Here is a 17,937-nt window from a genome sequence, read left to right on the forward strand (position 1 = left end):
TGCTACGTGCTGATACCGCATCAGCTAGTATACAGTGGTGCGCTTCTCACTGGCATGTGATGCCCATGGCCATGTGATAAAACCGGCAGCTCCTAAGGATGAAGCCCAGAGTGACAACTCTAGGGAGTTTGGTGAGACCAGAACGAATTCGGGGGCTGGTTTTGAGAGGAGCTGTAAGTTAGATCTGTATGCTCGCTGGGTCTTCTCTCAGGTGCTCTTGATAACAGGAGACAAGGGGGCTGTGTTGGGGGACTTTTGGTGAGGATCAGGTGGGAGATGGAGTGTGTGTGTGTGTGTGTGTGTGTGTGTACTGGAGGAGGGCACCCACCTTTAAAACAGCTACTTATGTTTATAGCCTTTTGTTTATTAGAAAAGTATTAAGTACCCATGATAGTAAATGTTGAGCTGTAAGAAGGAAAGTAGAAGCGTTAAGTCACCAGGGGTAAGCGACATCCATTTGGTGTGTAGACCTAAACTCTCATTTTCTGGCCATGTATATCTATCTGTGATACAAATATCACAAAACCGCGATTAAGCCACGTATAGACTGCATAGAAGCTTGCTTAAAATTGGCGATATAGAATATCACTTGTATTTTTCCATATGCTTGAACGCTTTCCAAGATGATTTATCGCGGTGTAGCATCGCTTGTTAACGGTGCTGGTTCAGCTGGTCGGTTTCTTGTTGTACATGGTGACTCTTCCCAGAGATGGACAGGTGTCACCTGAGGCCCACAGGTCAAACATCAATTACATATAATCTCAGCTTTTAATCCCCAAGCTTACTACCATGTAGATGTTACGTAATATAAAAGCTATATACATCTACGTCTAATATAATCTAATAATCTAGTAGTTTTAACCTCGGGGGTATGTGAGAATTTAAAAAGAGAAGAAAGTCTGTCTTCTGCTGTTGTGCGGCTCAGCTCTGGGATGGGTTAGCAGAGCCTGCAGGTGGCTGGGGCTGAGGGCTGCTCTGTTTATCTTTCATTCTGACCAGAGCTGCCGCTGCCAGCCTGACTGGATGGATTTCCAAAGATGTAGGCGGCCCAAAGCCCCAGGGAGAGGTGGCTGTCAGGGAAGGCGAAGCCCAGGCCTACCTGACTTAGGCCAGTGTTTCCAGATAGGCATTGATAATATATTTTTTTAAGATTATTTATTTATTTATTCTTAGAGAGGCAGAGACACAGGCAGAGGGAGAAGCAGGCTCCCTGTGGGAGGCCAGATACAGGACTGGATCCCAGGACCCCAGGGTCACGCCCTGAGCCAGAGGCAGCCACTCAACCCCTGAGCCACCCAGGTGCCCTGGGCATTGATACTTTAAAAAACAGTGTTAATGCTGGCCTTGAGAATTCGTCAGTAACCTTTCTTCCCTTCCCTCTTCTCTTTTTCCTTTATCTCTTGTACTCTCCATAATCATCTTTTTTTTTTTTAAGCACAGAGTGATACCTGATTATTGCATAAATCATGTATGAGCAAGTGATGTTCCCTTCCCCACTCCAATCTCCATTCCTTTTGTCCCCTAGCCTCTGTATGGTGCATACCTATAGAATTTTTTTTTTTTAGTCATTCATTCATTCATGAGAGACACAGAGAGAGACAGAGAGAGAGAGAGAGAGACACAGACAGGCAGAGGGAGAAGCAGGCTCCACACAGGGAGCCCGACGTGGGACTCAATCCCAGGACTCCAGGATCACGTCCTGGGCTGAAGGCAGCACTAAACCGCTGAGCCACCCGGACTGCCCTACCAGTAGACTTTTTATGCCTATACACACATAAGTACATACATGCAGCAAAATGCATGCATTTCAATTTATTTATTTATTTATTTATTTATTTACTTACTTACTTACTTACTTACTTACTTACTTTATTTAATTTCAAGTAGGCTCCGTGCCCAGCGTGGAGCCCAGAGTGGGCCTTGAACTCACGACCCTGAGATCAAGACCTGAGCTGAGATCAAGAGTTGGATGTTCAACCAACTGAGTCCCCCAGTGCCCCCCAAATACAGGCATCTTACAATGAAAATAATACATATTTCTGCATCACAGACATGTTGGTATCTACAGATCCGCCCCATTCCTTCAGACGACTGCGTGGTATTGGGTTGTGAGGAAATACCACATTTATTTATCCAGACCCAATGAAGGATATTTAGGCAGTTCTGCTCTGTAAACAGGGCTGCAGTGAATGTTCTTGAATCAACATCTCGACTCATTAATATGCCTGTAAGCCAGATTCTTAGAAATGGAATTTCTGGTCCATAAAGTAAGTTGTAGATTTTGGTAAATCATGTCCCATTGCCTTACATAAAGATTATGATGGTCTTAACAAGTTTCTATCCAATTATTTTTGCTTGTGTTGAATCTTACATACATTCCTCTTATTTATCTCCTGTTCCATGCCTTTGGTACGTTTGGTTCCTTTTACCCTGTCACGTTCCCTGGGCTACCCTACCCACATCATCAGTTTTCACTGTCGGGGATACACCGTGCCCCGAGAATGGCTGCTCAGTACAGTGATGAGCTTTAGAAACAAAAATCTTTACCACTTTGGGAATAATAAGGTAACTCCAAGTTCACTGCATGATCCCGCTATTCTTGTGGGTCCTGGTTTGATTGATGTTCCTTAGTGGTGAATAGTAGCCATCAGGCGGGAACCTCAGGACTATGAGTAAGTGCTGACGTGCTAGATGCTGGTGATGGCTAGCTCCACATACTCCTTCAACAAGCATTTACTAGGACACTGTTATGCTAGATGTTCTGCTAGTCCACCGAACATTTTCAGTCAAACTGCATATTTTCATGCAAGTATGTATGGGGGGCTTCCAAATAAAAGTTTCTGATTAGTACACAGGTATGTCTTTGAGTATTATGGGTCTTATGCCTGATGGGATTGATTGGCTCTAATGGTTTGCATGGGAGGGGAGAAACTGCCCGGGCAAATGGCAAGGTGGAATTGCAATGCACAAAATGGAAGAAGGCACGCAAGAGAAGCAGGTTTGGAGAAGAATGGGAATTTGGATTTTGGACATACTAAATAACCCAGTTAGGCAGGAGCCATGGTGAATGTCCTTGTGGCTTAACAAATGCCCAGGATGATGTTTAATGCTTGGTATGTGCTTTAATAAAGATTTGGTTTTATTTTGATGAAGCGATTTGGCTTTTATAGAGATGTATGATTTCCAGTCCTTAGCTCTTTAGCGCTGGCTCTGTTTATACCAAAAAGAAAAGCTCATTAGGATTATAAATAGAAGATGAATTTGAGCTTGTGTCTTCAGCGAAGACTGTGATGTGCCTGTCGCCTTGCCAGAGCGCGTTGGTAATCTGCTCTCTGAATGCTGATCAACAAGTTCCTGTAATGAACAGGGTGTCTCTAGAATGTACCCGAGATCTATGCAAGCCGCACTTATTTTAGAACGAGGATCTTTTCGTTATGTGTGTAGCTTGACTCCTCTAACGTAGGCGTAGAGCACGATCCAGATATGGGACTGCCGCTGTCATTTTACGGTATGCTTCTGGTTCTCAGAAATCATTTGGAAAGCCATTTTTGGCATTCTCAGTTGCTGAATACCCTCCTAATTGAGAGAGTCTTTTCCCCCAAATGAAGTATATAATTGCCGTTCTTGGTCAGTTTCCAGGTTTGATCTTCATGACTGGTGTTTTGTTCTTTTACAAATTAAATCCGTATTTTGCCTTGCTCCTTGTTTCTCTTCTGTACTGAAATAACCTGTGACATTTGGAAGTTAAATTGTTTGGTCTCACAGTTTACATCTTTAGACCATTTGACGAGATGGTGAAATGCTTTTAATGAGCCCGGCCACCTTTTCAGGTTATGATAACATGATGTTCTCATTGTATGTGAAGCTGACATTTCCTCAAACGGATTATGTGTTAAGCATACAGAGTCTTGGGAAGAGAAAAAAGAGCATTCCGTAATCTGGGCATTAAAAAAAATCCCAACTCCAGGGCCAACACCCGCACGTCTGTTCTAGTGGCCAAGCTCTCTCAGGCGCGGAATACTTAGGGACATGCCGGCCTGACCCCGTGTTGCTCAGGGGTGCCTGTGTTCTCTGGTGATACTCCAGCCAGGGTCTCCGCCGGGCTGCAGATCCATCTGTAAAGGATCTAGAAGTTCTCGTACTTTCTGAAGTTGTTGGGAAACATCTATAAGGTCTCCTGTTTTCTCACAACGATATCGTATCTCCTACTGCGATACTCTTACAGACCTGATCATGTGCTGCCGAGGAGGATTCTGGTAACTTTGAAAAATATAACAGCTTAATTTTAGGTGGAAAATGACTGTGTTTATAACTTGGAGGAAAAAAGTTCGTTTTTTTTAAATTCACTGTATGAATAAGAAATTGTAAATTTTCTTTGAATACTTTTGGTTTCTGTATTGTGGCCTTGACTCTGGATTTTCCCTCTACTTTCTCTATGGCAAAGAAGAAACCGCTCCAAACCTCCTTTTCACACATCACTGGGGATGGGCAGTTCCTTTTGCATGTTTAAGAACGGCAGTTTTGGGGCAGCCCAGGTGGGTCAGTGGTTAAGCATCTACCTTCAGCCCAGGGTGTGATCCTGGAGTCCCGGGATCAAGTCCCACGTCGGGCTCCCTGCAGGGAGCCTGCTTCTCCCTCTGCCCTCCCCCCTCTCTTTCTGTGTGTGTATCTCTTGTGGATTAATAAAATCTAAAAAAAAAAAAAAAAAAAAAAAAAAAAAGAATGGCAGTTCTGAAGCCAGCAGGGCTCAACGTCGTTTTCTTCTCCTACTGGAACTGAGTCTGTAAGGAAGGAGTGGTGTGGTTAAAGGGTGTTTTCCCATTTGAAAATCCCAGCTATATTTCTTTTTAAGAAATTACGTATTTTGGGATCCCTGGGTGGCGCAGCGGTTTGGCGCCTGCCTTTGGCCCAGGGCGCGATCCTGGAGACCCGGGATCGAATCCCATGTCGGGCTCCCGGTGCATGGAGCCTGCTTCTCCCTCTGCCTGTGTCTCTGCCTCTCTCTCTGTGTGACTATCATAAATAAATTTAAAAAAAAATTAAAAAAAAAAAAAAAAAAAAAGAAATTACGTATTTTTAATGAGTTTCTATGATGTATTTTATGGATTCATTCTCTTTTTATAGGTGGGAAAAATGAGTTTTAAAGAGCATAATCTGTTTATTGTCACACTGTGAGGAATTTGCATTTGAGACCTACACTCTTAGAGTTTGGATACTTCCAACTGCCTTCCTCATCCAGGATTTGTTTTTTCATTCGTGGAACAGAGATTTATACTGAGTGTCTACTGCGTACTGAGCACTGTGCTGGCTCCTGGGGACACAGGAGTGGAAAGACACAACAAAGGGCCTTTCTTCCTGGAGCCTCCATTCTGGCTAGGACAGAAAGGCACTCACTAAGTGGGACGGTGTAGGTGAGCGGATGGTCACAGGAGGCTTGCCTGAAGAGATGACATAGGAGTGGAGGCCTGGAAGTTGAGTGAAGAAGTGTCCCGGGTAGCAGTGAGGCATGTTCAAAGGCCCTGAGGCAGTCAGGAGCGAGAAGCAGACTCACCTCACGGAAGTGTGCAGGGGTGACACGTGGCCGCACACAGGCAAGAAGGGTCTCGTAAGCCACATGACGACAAAGCGTGGGTTTTATTCTTAGAGTGGTGGGAAGCACTGCAGGACCTCAGAGACAGGCGTTGCATACCTTAAGAAGTTCTCGTCTGCTTTGTGGAGAATGCAGCTGGAGTTTGAGTGGGTGGTAAGCGCAGGAGGTCAAGGCAGAAACTCACTGGAAGTGTGGTCGCACGGGAGGAAGGAGACGTGAGCGGATGCGGGATACACTTCAGACGTGCGATTGACAGAATGTGGAGTTGCCGGGGTTTTAAAAATTATGGTTCTTTATTTTTGGTGACTGAGTAGCTCAGTTGTTTTTAATTGGTGAGGTTGACTTCTTTCTTCCTCCGAATTTGTTGGTTGGCTGTGTGTGTGTGTGTGTGTGTGTGTGTGTGTGTGATGGGCGTACTTGTGGTCTGTGTTTAAAGTCTTTTCTTTAACTGATTTAAGAGTTGTTTGTACTTGCCCTCTGTGACAGATGAAAAACGTTTTGCCCAGTGTCCTGACTTACGAAGTATTTGAGCTGGCGTTTTTATGGTTGTTTGCCTACTGCTGTGGTTCATACACCCACGTCCTGTTTGGGTTCGTGTTAGAGACTTCATAAATGCACGTGAACTTGAGGGAACACTTTACATATGACCCGTGTGAATTTACTTCTCTGTAACACAGCACAGTGATGTATGTTTGAAGCTTTTTGCGAGTCAAGAATGTCTTTCATCAGAGCAAACTGGTGGTTGTGGGTGGGGGAGGGATGGATGAAATGGGTGAGGGGAGTGGGAGGTGCAGACCTCCAGTTACGGAGCGAACCCGCCATGGGCAGGGAAGGCTCAGCGTAGGGTGTGGGGTCTCTAGTACTGTAATTGCGCCACGTGGTGACACGTGGGAGCCACACTTGTGAGCGCAGCGTGACGCATAGAGATGTCGAACTGCTGTGTCCCACCCCTGAAACTGGTGTCACCTTGTGTGTCAGCTGTACCCAGAAGTGTTTTTTTGTAAAGAATGTATTTTACCACATATGAACAACAGCCTTAACGGTGCTTGTTCAGAGCTTCTATTTTTTTTCATCATGCCTTTTGCTTACTAATTTTACAACATAGGTTGATGTTACACAATGTTTTTACAGTTCAACTGTCATCACTGATTTGGGTTCATCATTTGCAAGGCTCTGATTTTGTTGCATTGAGTTAAAGTAGCCAGAGAATAAAGCTTATTAAATTGTTGTATGAAGCAAGAACCCATGTTGAAGTGGTTGCCTTGTTTAGGTGAGATTGCAGGGTAGCTCTGATTTGTGGAGTGTGATTCATCAGAACCAGCCCTGGCCAGGTCACTGATTGTGGGGTCACTAGATGCACCTGAGAATCCAACAGATAAGGTGGAAGGAGTATCATCCCGGGGTTGAGAACGCAGAGAGGTCCTGGTTCTTGCAATTACGAGGCCTCCTTGTATTGCTTGGGCGCAGGATCTCTGTTGGAGGATGTCTCCCACAGCCTTTCTGGCTCGCTCCAGGCGCAGGGCAGTGCATTGGTGGGCTCCGTGCTGCCCCTGGTGGCACTCTCCCTTGGCCCGAAGCCAGAGCTGCAGCCCCTTGCCAGCAGAGTCTGTTCCGGTGCCTGCTATTAATGGGTAAGGATCACCCTTTCTGTGCAGCCGCACTTGATCCCGTGGACCTCCGGTCAGTGAAGGAAGCAGCACAGCTCGGTGGGTAGCGAAATGTATAGAGAAGTTAAATCACTGTGTTGTAAGCCTCAAACTACAGTAACATTGTATGTCAACTCTACTCAAATGAAAACATTTTTAATTTAAAAAATAAAAAGCTCAGTGAAGGTGGGCTCTGGAAGTTTGAGAAATTATCAGATAGTTAGAACCAAGAAGTCATGGCCAGTGGTATATAGAGAGACGTTGATGAATTGATGGATAGACGGATACTCATTTCCTAAGAGTTGGTGTAACTGCTGTTTGGGGGGTTGGGGGGGGTTACTTCAAGCAGCATTTTTGAGTGTGGAGATACAGGAGACCCACACTTGCTTTCTCAGGATCCATGATTCTGTTTCCCTCCAGGAGACCAGGAGAAGGGGTCCAGGGCAGGAGGCAGGCAGGGGAGCGCAGGCAGCGCCCTCGCAGCAAGGGCTGTCCAGGGGATGCACATGTAAGCGCCATCAATTTCGAATTTACCTCTTTGGATGTTCTCTGGTCTGAAAATAGTTTGCACTCATCTGGCTGTCCACATAAGTATTAGAAATTTATTTTGGGAGAGAGACTTGAACTTGATTTCTCCTATCTGAGCCTGTGAGTTGTTGCTAATTTTGGAACATGGTGTTACTCCCCAGGGTCATGTTCCCTAAATTAGCTTTCCTTTTACCTCAGTGAGTTACATTTATTTCTGTAAGTATAAGTTTAGAAGAGATGGCGTAGACTTTTTCTCACTGAAATGGAAGAGTTTTGAGTTACGTGGTATTGTGGTATTTCTGATCCTCAGGGGATTGTAAAAAAAAAACCCCACTTCCTCGTAGATAAGATTTTTTTATTTTAGATTAATCAGAAAACTGTGTTCTGTCCTTTCAGCCTGCTGTCAGTCTGCTACCAACTCTGCTACCACTTCAACACCGTACTATAAAGTAGCTGCCTGTGTCGTCCTACTGCTACTGCGTCCTATTGTTGTGCGTGGTGATCCCCGCCCCCCCCCCCATCTTCCCAAGCCGATAGATGGTTAAAAATGGCCATACATCAGCACACATCTAAATGAGAGTTTCTAACTACTTCTAGGTGACAGAAGCATTCTGGGAGAGAAGCATTTTAGAAACTGAAATCTTAAACCTCCAGCACGTTTTGATGGTGTGTGAGACAAGGGGGAAATAGACTGGAAATCTGAACTTAGGAAATCTTGGGAAGATGGAGACTGGGGGCTGGGGACTCCAAAATGCATGTAAATCTCATGGTACTTTTATTCTGGGTGTTTCTATAGTACTGCCCAGTGCAGCGGTGTGACCCCACTGTCCAGGAGGGAGAGCATCCCTTTCCTTGCAGCCATCTCAGGTTCTCTGGCTGTGGCCCTGTGAATTAGACTGGCAAAAGGCAGATTCAGGAGAGAAATGCAAAGGACTTCATTAAGGAGCCTGGCGTGTAGGCAGGGAGCTCTTAGGGAGGAGGAACCCCAAGGAGGAAGGAAGGGGAAGAGCTTGGGTGAATACCGCGTCTTAACAGAAACAGTACATTTTCGCAGTGGAGGCAAGACAAAGGCTGAGAGACGTTTTGCTTATCTAGGGCAGCAACGCGAGCCAGCGAATCACTACACGGGAAAGGGAGTGTGGGCTGAGTCCCACTCCTCTCCCTGGACTCCCTTCTGCGGTTCCTGGTGGAGGGGTGGGGGCAACCCTTACAGATTTGGGTCCAGCTTTAGGGCAGCTGGGGGGGGGGCAGAGAGCAGTTCTCTGTCTCTGCTTCCTCTCCGTCGATCGTCTTCACCTGAAAATAAACCTTCTGCCAAGGCAGCCTGTCTTGGGGTTGCGTGTCCTGTGGTCCTTCATTCCAAGGACGTGGTCTTTGGTCCTCGAGCTTGAAGTCTGCAGTGGCTCCTATGGCTGGGGACCGAAATGCCAGTAAGGGAGGGGGAGGCTGGGGATGTGGACTGGAAGCAGCTGCGTGTGGGGAGAGATGGAGGGAAACACGGCCAGGGGGCGACAAGCCGAGGGCACGACATCCTTCCAGATCTTGCTTCTTTTTTTCCTTTAAAATTTTTTTTTAATTTTTTTTTTTTTTTTAATTTAAGTAGGCTCTGCATCCAGCGCAGAGCCCAGCGTGGGGCTTGAACTCACGACCCTGAGATCGAGACCTGAGCTCGGATCAGATCGAGTCAGATGCTCAACTGACTGAGCCCCCCAGGCACCGCCGCTGAGATAATTAATATACAAATAATAATAGCAGGAACTTGTATTTTCAGCCATGTTTCTTGGACACTTGACTAACGCTTCCATCTGGCATTCGTAGCCCAAGCTCTGAGAGATCTGCTTTTTCCTGCGCCCTCATGAGCTCCTACTACTCACACGTGGAACTCCCTTGATTGCGTGTTTAATGTTTCCACCTTTTCTTTCCGTTTTCCATCTTTGTTTTTTTTTTAATGATTTTTTTTTCCAATTTCATATATAGTGAGGTTTTCATATTTACCATGAATTCACAAAGAGCTTTCTCTTTAAAATTCTCTGAATGCCTTTTTGTGCATGTGCCATTTTGTTCATAGCATCTGTTTGGGGATGTGAATATTAGTTTTTCTTACCATTGTGCTTCCGTACTTGGTCTGTGTCTTCCACGTTCTATTCTGTTTTGATCTCCAGCTTTCAGTTTTATTAGAGCATTTCTTCAAATGTCTGTTCATTTTTATTTATGCATTCATATTTTATTTTTATTTTTTTATATATTTTAAGTTAAATTCGACTTGCCAGCATATAGTATAACACCCAGTGCTCGTTGTGAGCATTCGTATTTTAGAGGAAGCACTAAAAATGCTGTCCGGAAGTACTTTTCATGAATCTTGTTTCTGTGGATTTCGATACAAGACAATCCATGTTTCTTCTCTCATAAAATGTCTGGTGTTGAGGAAACATGTACCTGTTCACCTGCCTGGAAGTTTTCATCCTGGCAGCCAGTATTGTGGGGTCCAGGGAGGTAAAGGGTTGGGGCAGGTCTGACTTAGCATCTGTTGGCATCTGTTTTATTTAGTCTCTGTTTTAGTGCAATGCTCCTACTTGCTATCTCTCTCTCTCTCCTTCCCCCTTATTATTTTTTTTTTTTAAGATTTGCTTATTTTAGAGAACAGTCGGGGGGACAGAGAAAGAGAACCTCCAAGCAGACTCTACTCTCATCGTGGAGCCGGATGCGGGGCTCGATTCCAGGACCCCGAGACCGTGACCTGCGCTGAAATCAAGAGCCGGCTGGCCGCTCACCTGACAGCACGCCCCGGGTCCAGGGCCCCTGACACCCCTGCTTCTACCTGTGTCGGTGTCCCCTGCCCCGGCGGCTGTTCATCTCCCCCATCCAAGGAAGACAGGTGCAGGTTCTCAGCAGGCAGAGAGGTGGCAGCTATGCTGTGTGGGGAGAAGCTGGAGGGAACTTCTTTTTTTTTTTTTTTTTTTGTAAGATTTTATTTATTCGAGAAACAAATAGAAAGAGAGGCAGAGACACAGGCAGAGGGAGAAGCAGGCTCCATGCAGGGAGCCTGATGTGGGACTTGATCCTGTGACTCCAGGATGACGCCCTGGGCTGAAGGCAGTGCTAAACCACTGAGCCACCCAGGCTGCCCTGGAGGGAACTTCTTAACTGGCCTTCTAGCTAGCCCTCCGTTTACCCCCATGGTGGAAGGTGCCTGTGCCACCAGCTCCTCGTCTTTGTAAAGCTTCTGTTCCGTAAACCACACTGCTGCTCACCTTTCCTCTTCACGGGCCCAGTGCTCCTTCCTTGGATCTGCTTCTGTCAGTGACCCACTCGCCGCCTGCTTCCTGGCCTCCTCCTCGCCTTGCCTTTTCTGTTTTCTCTTTTTAAAAAAGTCCCTGCACGGGTATTTCAGGAGAGGAAAATGCAGATAGTCAGTTAGACATCTTTTTTGAAATTGGCTTCATTTTTTTTTAAAGATTTTATTTATTTATTCATGAAAGACACAGAGGAGAGAGAGAGGCAGAGACACAGGCAGAGGGAAACATCTATTACGTATGTACTGTGTGTTAGGCTCAAAAGATTCAAAGGCAGATGAAACTAGGCTTCCTGAAGGTGGTAATCCTACAAGGACGAAAATTGGGTGGGGGGGATGTGAAGGGCCCTCTGGGCAGAAGACACAACATGGGAGGTACACAGTGAATGTGAAAGGAAGTCCTACCCACTTGGGTATGAGTATAGCTCAGGTCCACTGTTTGCAGGGAAATGCCATAAAGTAAGGGAATACTGGAGGCAGAAACTAAACCAGAAGCCGATGGGGTACCTTTCCCAGCTCCTGGGGGCAGGTGAGATCACCGCTGCACACCCAGGCTGGACGCGAGAGCCCGTGGAACTTGCACACACTGATCATATCCCAACATTGCCAAGTGCTGCTGCAGTGAGTCTGTGTTCAAAGACCACGGAGTAACCAGATGAATATTAAAATAGTCCTGCTGGTTTCAGACGTTGGCAGCTATTAATCAGTTGAGTGGAAATAGATCATCTTCAGAGTTTCGGTAATTGGGTTCTAAGAATGAAACCCCCGGGGAAAGCCCTGGTGACAGCTGTCACAGGCAGTCTGCGCGGTCTTCCTTACTGTAACGGCAGCAGGGCAGAGTTTCCAAACGGTCTTTTACATTTGGCCGTAGATACCTGGGTGGGCGGGCATCGGAAACCCAGGAGAGGGTAGAATAGTGTAGTTGTGGTGGTTTGTTGTTGTCTTTTCTCTGGCAAGACGGGAAGTATCTGGACTGGAATCTCTTGGTGCGCTGGGGTTGAGATTTCAGCTTTATCCTTGTGGATGATTTGGCTCCTCTCCTGGCCCGTTCTTCGAGACGTGTGGGAAATAGGAAGGACTCGGGGGCTAGTTACACACAGGAGGCAAAGGTTCCAAATACGTGGGGAATCCGCAAGCCCACTTGTTACTTGGAAAGAAAGCTAACATAGGACGTTTCTGTGCTCTACGGTGCGGCCTCTGTGTTTAAAAGCATAGAATATGCTCGAAGGGAAAACAACCCTTCTCTAAACACAAGCAATATGTGTTTACTAGAGAAATTAGAACGCTGAAAAAAAGTGAGCAGAAAGTTAGTTTACAATTTCATTGCCCAAAGGACAGAAGTTGATACGTGCCTTCCAGCCTTCTTTCTAGTGAATAGTTGTGACACAAGTGTGTTTACAGAAATGGTATTGTTGTCTTTTGTAACCTGTTTGGCAAAAGTGTAGCTATGTCTCACTACAGCTCTACAAATCTAGTCCGGTCCTAGAGGGGGAGGCTTGTGTTCTGTGGTATGATGCCGTATTTAATTTTCCCTATTGTTTGTCTTTCAGGTGGTCTTTTTAATTTTTGCTGTAATAAATGATTCTTTGAATTTTCTAGTTCCTAAATGTTTATATTCCGTCCCAGGATGACTCATATTGGAAGCTCAGGGTGTGGGAAATGGAATTAGCAGGTCTCGCTGGTGGTGTAGGACTCTGCTTGAAATGGATTGGCACAGTTTTGTGTTCGATACCACCCGAGCAGGACCAGAACCATGATACCTGTTTCAGTCGGCATGGCTGGTTTCTTGTCGTTACGTCCTGTGTGCTACTTTTGTCAGCCAAGACTCCTCTCTTTCCTTTTGGAACATTGGGGTCTACCAAATTGGAATGGGACATTTTGGAGGGGCCGCATAAAGGGAGGCTGTCGGTTTGTTAAGTTCTAGGGCAACTGCTGAGAGAGAATACACTCCAGACACTGCAACCTAGGTCTCGGCCATCGAGACACAGACGGGTGGGGGGCGAGAAGGTGCCACCGCCTGAGGCTCTCCTAGAGGCCTGCATGGATCCCTAGCCCTGCCCTCCTCCCGTCTCAGCAAAATCAGCCAGCATAGACCTCGTTCTAAGGGACGATTTTGTTTGCCAGTCAGTCTGACTCTGGAATTGTGAACACTGCGTGTCAGAGCAATGTGAAATAAAAGGACCATGGAAAGGTTCAGGCATCAAAGCTACGTAGTTTCTTCCACTGTAGATCGACGTTAATATGCAGGTCCTTCAGCTGAAACTGTGCAGTTGTTCCAGCCATTCTTTTCTCTTCAGATAAATACAGTTTTGTGAACTCTTGCCTATTTAGGTTAACTCTTTGTGTGTTAAGTTGCAAAAAAACAAGACAACAACAACAACAAACTATAACTAATTAGATTGGAGGGAAGCATTCAAGCGTATTCTCCACATTGGGCTGGAGAAGAATCGAGTACCTGTCTCCTGAGTGTTGCAGCGGGCTGCCTTCCCTAGAAGGTCCATTAGGTTACTGCGGCTTTTTATGGAAAGTTCTGGGATGTAAAGACCTTCATTTAGACTTGCATTTAGACTTGCAGTGTTTACAAAGAGGCAGTTCGTGTGTTTCAAAACAACAATGTCGATTTCTTATTCGTGTCACTCTTTAACAAGGCACCACAGGTAGTTTCGGGTTAAAGGTCTGAACTCCTACACATTCATTAAATTCTGATCTTGCGCTAAGTTGATGATTTGAGCTAGAAGACCAGAATCTCCGTGTTACTTCTGCTTTTGTTTCTAATTTGGTGCAAGAAGCAGAAAGTTCAGCTCACAGAATGCTTCTAAGACTAATTTTGCCCACACTATTTTCTCCTCTCATTTGCCACTGTCAGCATGTAGAAACATCTGGAACTTTGCTGTAGTTTCTTCACTGACACGGCAGGTAAGTGCATTCAGTCTTGGGTTCATCATGTGCCTTAAAAAAAATAGTCAAGACTCGATTCTTAATTTCATGGCATATATTTTAAAAGGTTGACGAAGGATGGAACTGGAGGGTATTATGCTGAGTGAAATAAGTCAATCGGAGGACAAACATTATATGGTCTCATTCATTTGGGGGATATAAAAAATAGTGAAAGGAAAAAAAGGGGAAAGGAGAGAAAATGAGTGAAAATATCAGTGAGGGTGACAGAACATGAGAGACACCTAACTCTGAGAAATGAACAAGGGGTAGTGGAAGGGAGGTGGACGGGGGAGTGGGGATGACTGGGTGACGGGCACTGAGGGGGGCACTTGGCGGGATGAGCACTGGGTGATATGCTATATATTGGCAAATTGAACTCCAATAAAAAATAAATTAAAAAGTAATAAAAATAAATAAACAAAAGTAGGTTCACATGGCAAGAATAAAATAAAATAAAAGTTCCACAAATCTTCAAAGAATAAATTACATTCAGTATACTGATTTCTTATATTTTTATGTATCACTCTGTGTTATCCAAAGCACTGTCGGTTGGGCATAAATTCCCTAAATTAATGCAGTAAGCAAATGGAATAAATTGTTCCATTATGGGAGACTGAGGCAGTAGGATTAGAATAAGGTCCAAAGCAATTAGTAGAACTCAGATTTTCTGAGCAATTGCTCCATAGTTGTGCTATGCATTCTGTGGTGTTTTACTTCTTGAAAACTTGTGTTCATTGTTAAATTGTATGGTATTTTTTTGTTAACACAACAATGCTTATTTCTAGACAATGCCGTACGATAAGATAATATAGTATGTGCTTTTCAAGTAGGGATAAATGCATATTCATAAATGATTTAGTTATTTTGTTTGGTTAATGTTTTGTTTTCATTACCAGGATAATTGCTTTAACTTACATTTCTGGTTCTAGAGAGCTGGCTTTGATAATCAACCATAAATAGTTTATAGTGTGTTGTGGCATATTATCTGATGGCTTTTATAATCTTAAAGCTTAAAATATCTATACTAATAATTGGACCCAAATTGTTTTAGCAGATTTATTTTTCACTTAGTTGGGGTCTGATAGAAAACCCTGCTGGGTTTGGAATCTGTAATGAGTATGTGATGTCATTTCTGCCCTTAATCCTACAGGACTCTAAATTTTTTTTTTTTTTTAAGACTCTTAGACTCCCCCTCACCTATGTTCACATCTGTGAGGTTGTTGGGTGTTTGCAGCGGGCGGCCCTGGAAAGCACGCTGTGTTTGTCTCCCTCCAGGACAGCTCTGCTACATAGGAGAGTTTAGGTGCTTCACAACCTCACTGGACTTCACTCTACTTACATCCGAAACTTGGGGATGAACAAGCGAGCCCTCCAGCCCCTCTTCCATCGCTCATAATTGGGTATTGGGGAGTGTAAAGATTTTATTCTCTTACGGATTCTGAGTTCTGAGGACCAAGTCTGAGTACTTGAGCTATGCAGTATTTATTAACATTCTCCCAGTAAGGGATTGAGGGTGGCTTTTCTGGACGAGGGTGGGGGTGGTAGTAGAAATGCTACAGTATATTCCATTCCTTTCTATTGTAGAGGGAGAGTGTGAGGCCAGGAGGAAGTCACCCTCCCACCTCCCCTCCCACAGCTGGGCCCTGGGGTCCTCCTGCCTTTGAGCAGTGGCCTTTGAGGTGCTGAGCAGCTGCCAGGCAATTACTTCCAGAGAAATGGCCTTTTCCCCTTTTACATGATTTTGGAATCGTCTGCACAAAAATAGCATCCAGGCCTTTATAGTCAAGCTTCAAAGCTTGCTTGAAAAACAAAGGTTTATTTTCTCATGAAATTTGGAAGGCTGTTTGAACTCGTGTGTCGGAATGATTGGGCTTTTAAAAGTGCCATTTGGAAGGGGCAGCCTCAGTCCATATTCAGGAGATGTCACCTTGGGCCCGGGTGGGGGTCAAGAGGAAACAGGAATAACAAGAACAAGACTTACTTCTTGGAGTCGTTAATAGCTTTCATTCCTTTTCCCTGATCAGATCCTCGTGGCAGGAGCAGCCCATGGGAAGGGGCGCGGGATTAAAGCCCTCTGCCAGGAAGGGGGGTGGCCGGGTTGGGTGTCCGTTGCAGGCTCCTCGACCCCACGGCTGGCGTGCTCTGCGGCCCCGGGCACTCACATCAGTCACATCAGTTATAGTACACGGTCGCCGACCCCGGTGGTGTCAGGATTCAGGGAGGGGACAGGACTGGGAAGGACCCAAGGACTGAGGGCAAATTGGGAACTTGTTGGAGAGCGCTGGATGGAGAAGGCCAACCTGGGGAGAAGCACTGGGATGGTTTAAGGAGCGAATCATTTCATTGGCCTGGTTATCAGAGGAGGCCAGTGACTGACCTCCCTGTCTCTTTGGAGTCCCTTCAGCTGTCAGAGGCTGCCCGATGGGCTCGTTCTGTAGGGCTGTGTTCCTTCCTCCACGTGGGAGTCTGGCCCCATCTCATCTCCGACCATTAGCTGTTTTTCTGTTGTAAAAGTGATTAAGTCTTCAGAGGGGAGTATCTGTCAGTTTGCTCATCAGAGAGGAGTGAAATGACACGTTGGTATCGGTCTGGTCTCTGTGGTTTTGAGGGGTAGCCCCTCCTGGCAGACTTCCACATCGGGCAGGGGGAAGTGAGAGCCCACGGGAGGAGCCCTTTCATGCCCTTGGGCCCGGACATTCCACCAGGAGTTTTCTCTGGAGTTCTCCTAGCCACTGCAAGATGGGCAGGTTCCCTTGCCGGTCCTGTCACTCTGCTGAGGACTATTTGGGGCGAGGCCTGGGCTGTGACACCAGGAGATCACCTTTCTTGCAGGACCATTGGGCGGGACTTCCACTCAGCTTGTGTCTTCTTGTCCCTGGGCGGTACTAGTGACGACCCAGGCTCCTCTGTAGGGCTTTTCAGTTGGCCAGCGGTCCACTTGGGTTTCATATTCTCTCTGAAGACCATCTACCTTATTATCCTCCTCAACTCCAAATTATTTTGAAGCAGTTTTCAATGTCAGTAGCATTTCCGGTAGGATTTTTCTTTTGAAGCGTCTCATGTTGACAGATGTCAGGGACATTTCCTGAGATGTGAGCACATGTAGAGGGAGCACCTCTGAGCCCTTGCGTTGTGGATGCTCAAGACAGTAGCTCATCCGCAGTTGCTCAGGGTCTCCTGGGCGGGTGCAGACGGACACGTAACACAAGGCAGTGGAACAGAAGAGAACACCCAACCTTTGGGCAAGGCTTAAAATATCTTGAGCTTCGCGGCCATTTCATTGATTGTTATTTGGATGGGGAAATGGGGAGTGGACCTCCATCCACCCTCATTCTGGTGTCTGATTCGGGGTTCTGTGGAGCTGAGTTTGGGCTTTGAAATTGAAGACCTGGGTCTTGTTTGTGTCGTTAGCTCCCAGTTGAGCTCCATCGGGAGTTGACAGGAGTCACTGGGGAGGAGAAGTGGTGGCCAGGAGGACAGACTCCTGTGAAGTCCATTTGAGAAATTCTGCTAACCAGTTTTGTCACTGGAGGATTTTCTGGGGCTTCTAACATGCTAATGCGTGCTGCTGTCTCTAGGAGAGGTTATAGTTTACGGTTCCTAGACAATTTGGATTTTTCTTTTATTAAGCACTGAGCATTTTATCAGATTATTTTTCTACAAGGCACACTTGGAAACATGGCCATCACTGGTTTCTAGCCACTAAGCCTACAAATCTGTGCAGGTTTTTTTATAGTTAGCACAGCATTCATCTTTCAAGGAAAAAAAAAAAAAAAGCCCACTCTTAGGGTGTTTTCATCGTGAGATAAAATAGACAGTAACTATTGGATAGTGTAGAAAGTTTGAGAAAAAACAAAGGATATGGATCAGCAGACTCCTTTTGGTGCTAGATTTATATACGGTTTTTAAAGTACCGACAGCAGCCCCACGAGGGGGATACTGAC

General features: G+C 45.6%; 1 protein-coding gene across 4 annotated transcripts in view; it reads left to right on the top strand.

The window, feature by feature from the left end:
* SGMS1 (sphingomyelin synthase 1) overlaps positions 1 to 17,937 on the top strand; it is a 91,833-nt gene that overhangs the window by 38,399 nt on the left and 35,497 nt on the right. The gene's annotated exons all lie outside the window — the stretch shown is intronic.

This window comes from Canis lupus, chromosome 27 (genome assembly GCF_048164855.1).
Source record: "Canis lupus baileyi chromosome 27, mCanLup2.hap1, whole genome shotgun sequence".
Lineage (NCBI taxonomy): Eukaryota > Metazoa > Chordata > Mammalia > Carnivora > Canidae > Canis > Canis lupus.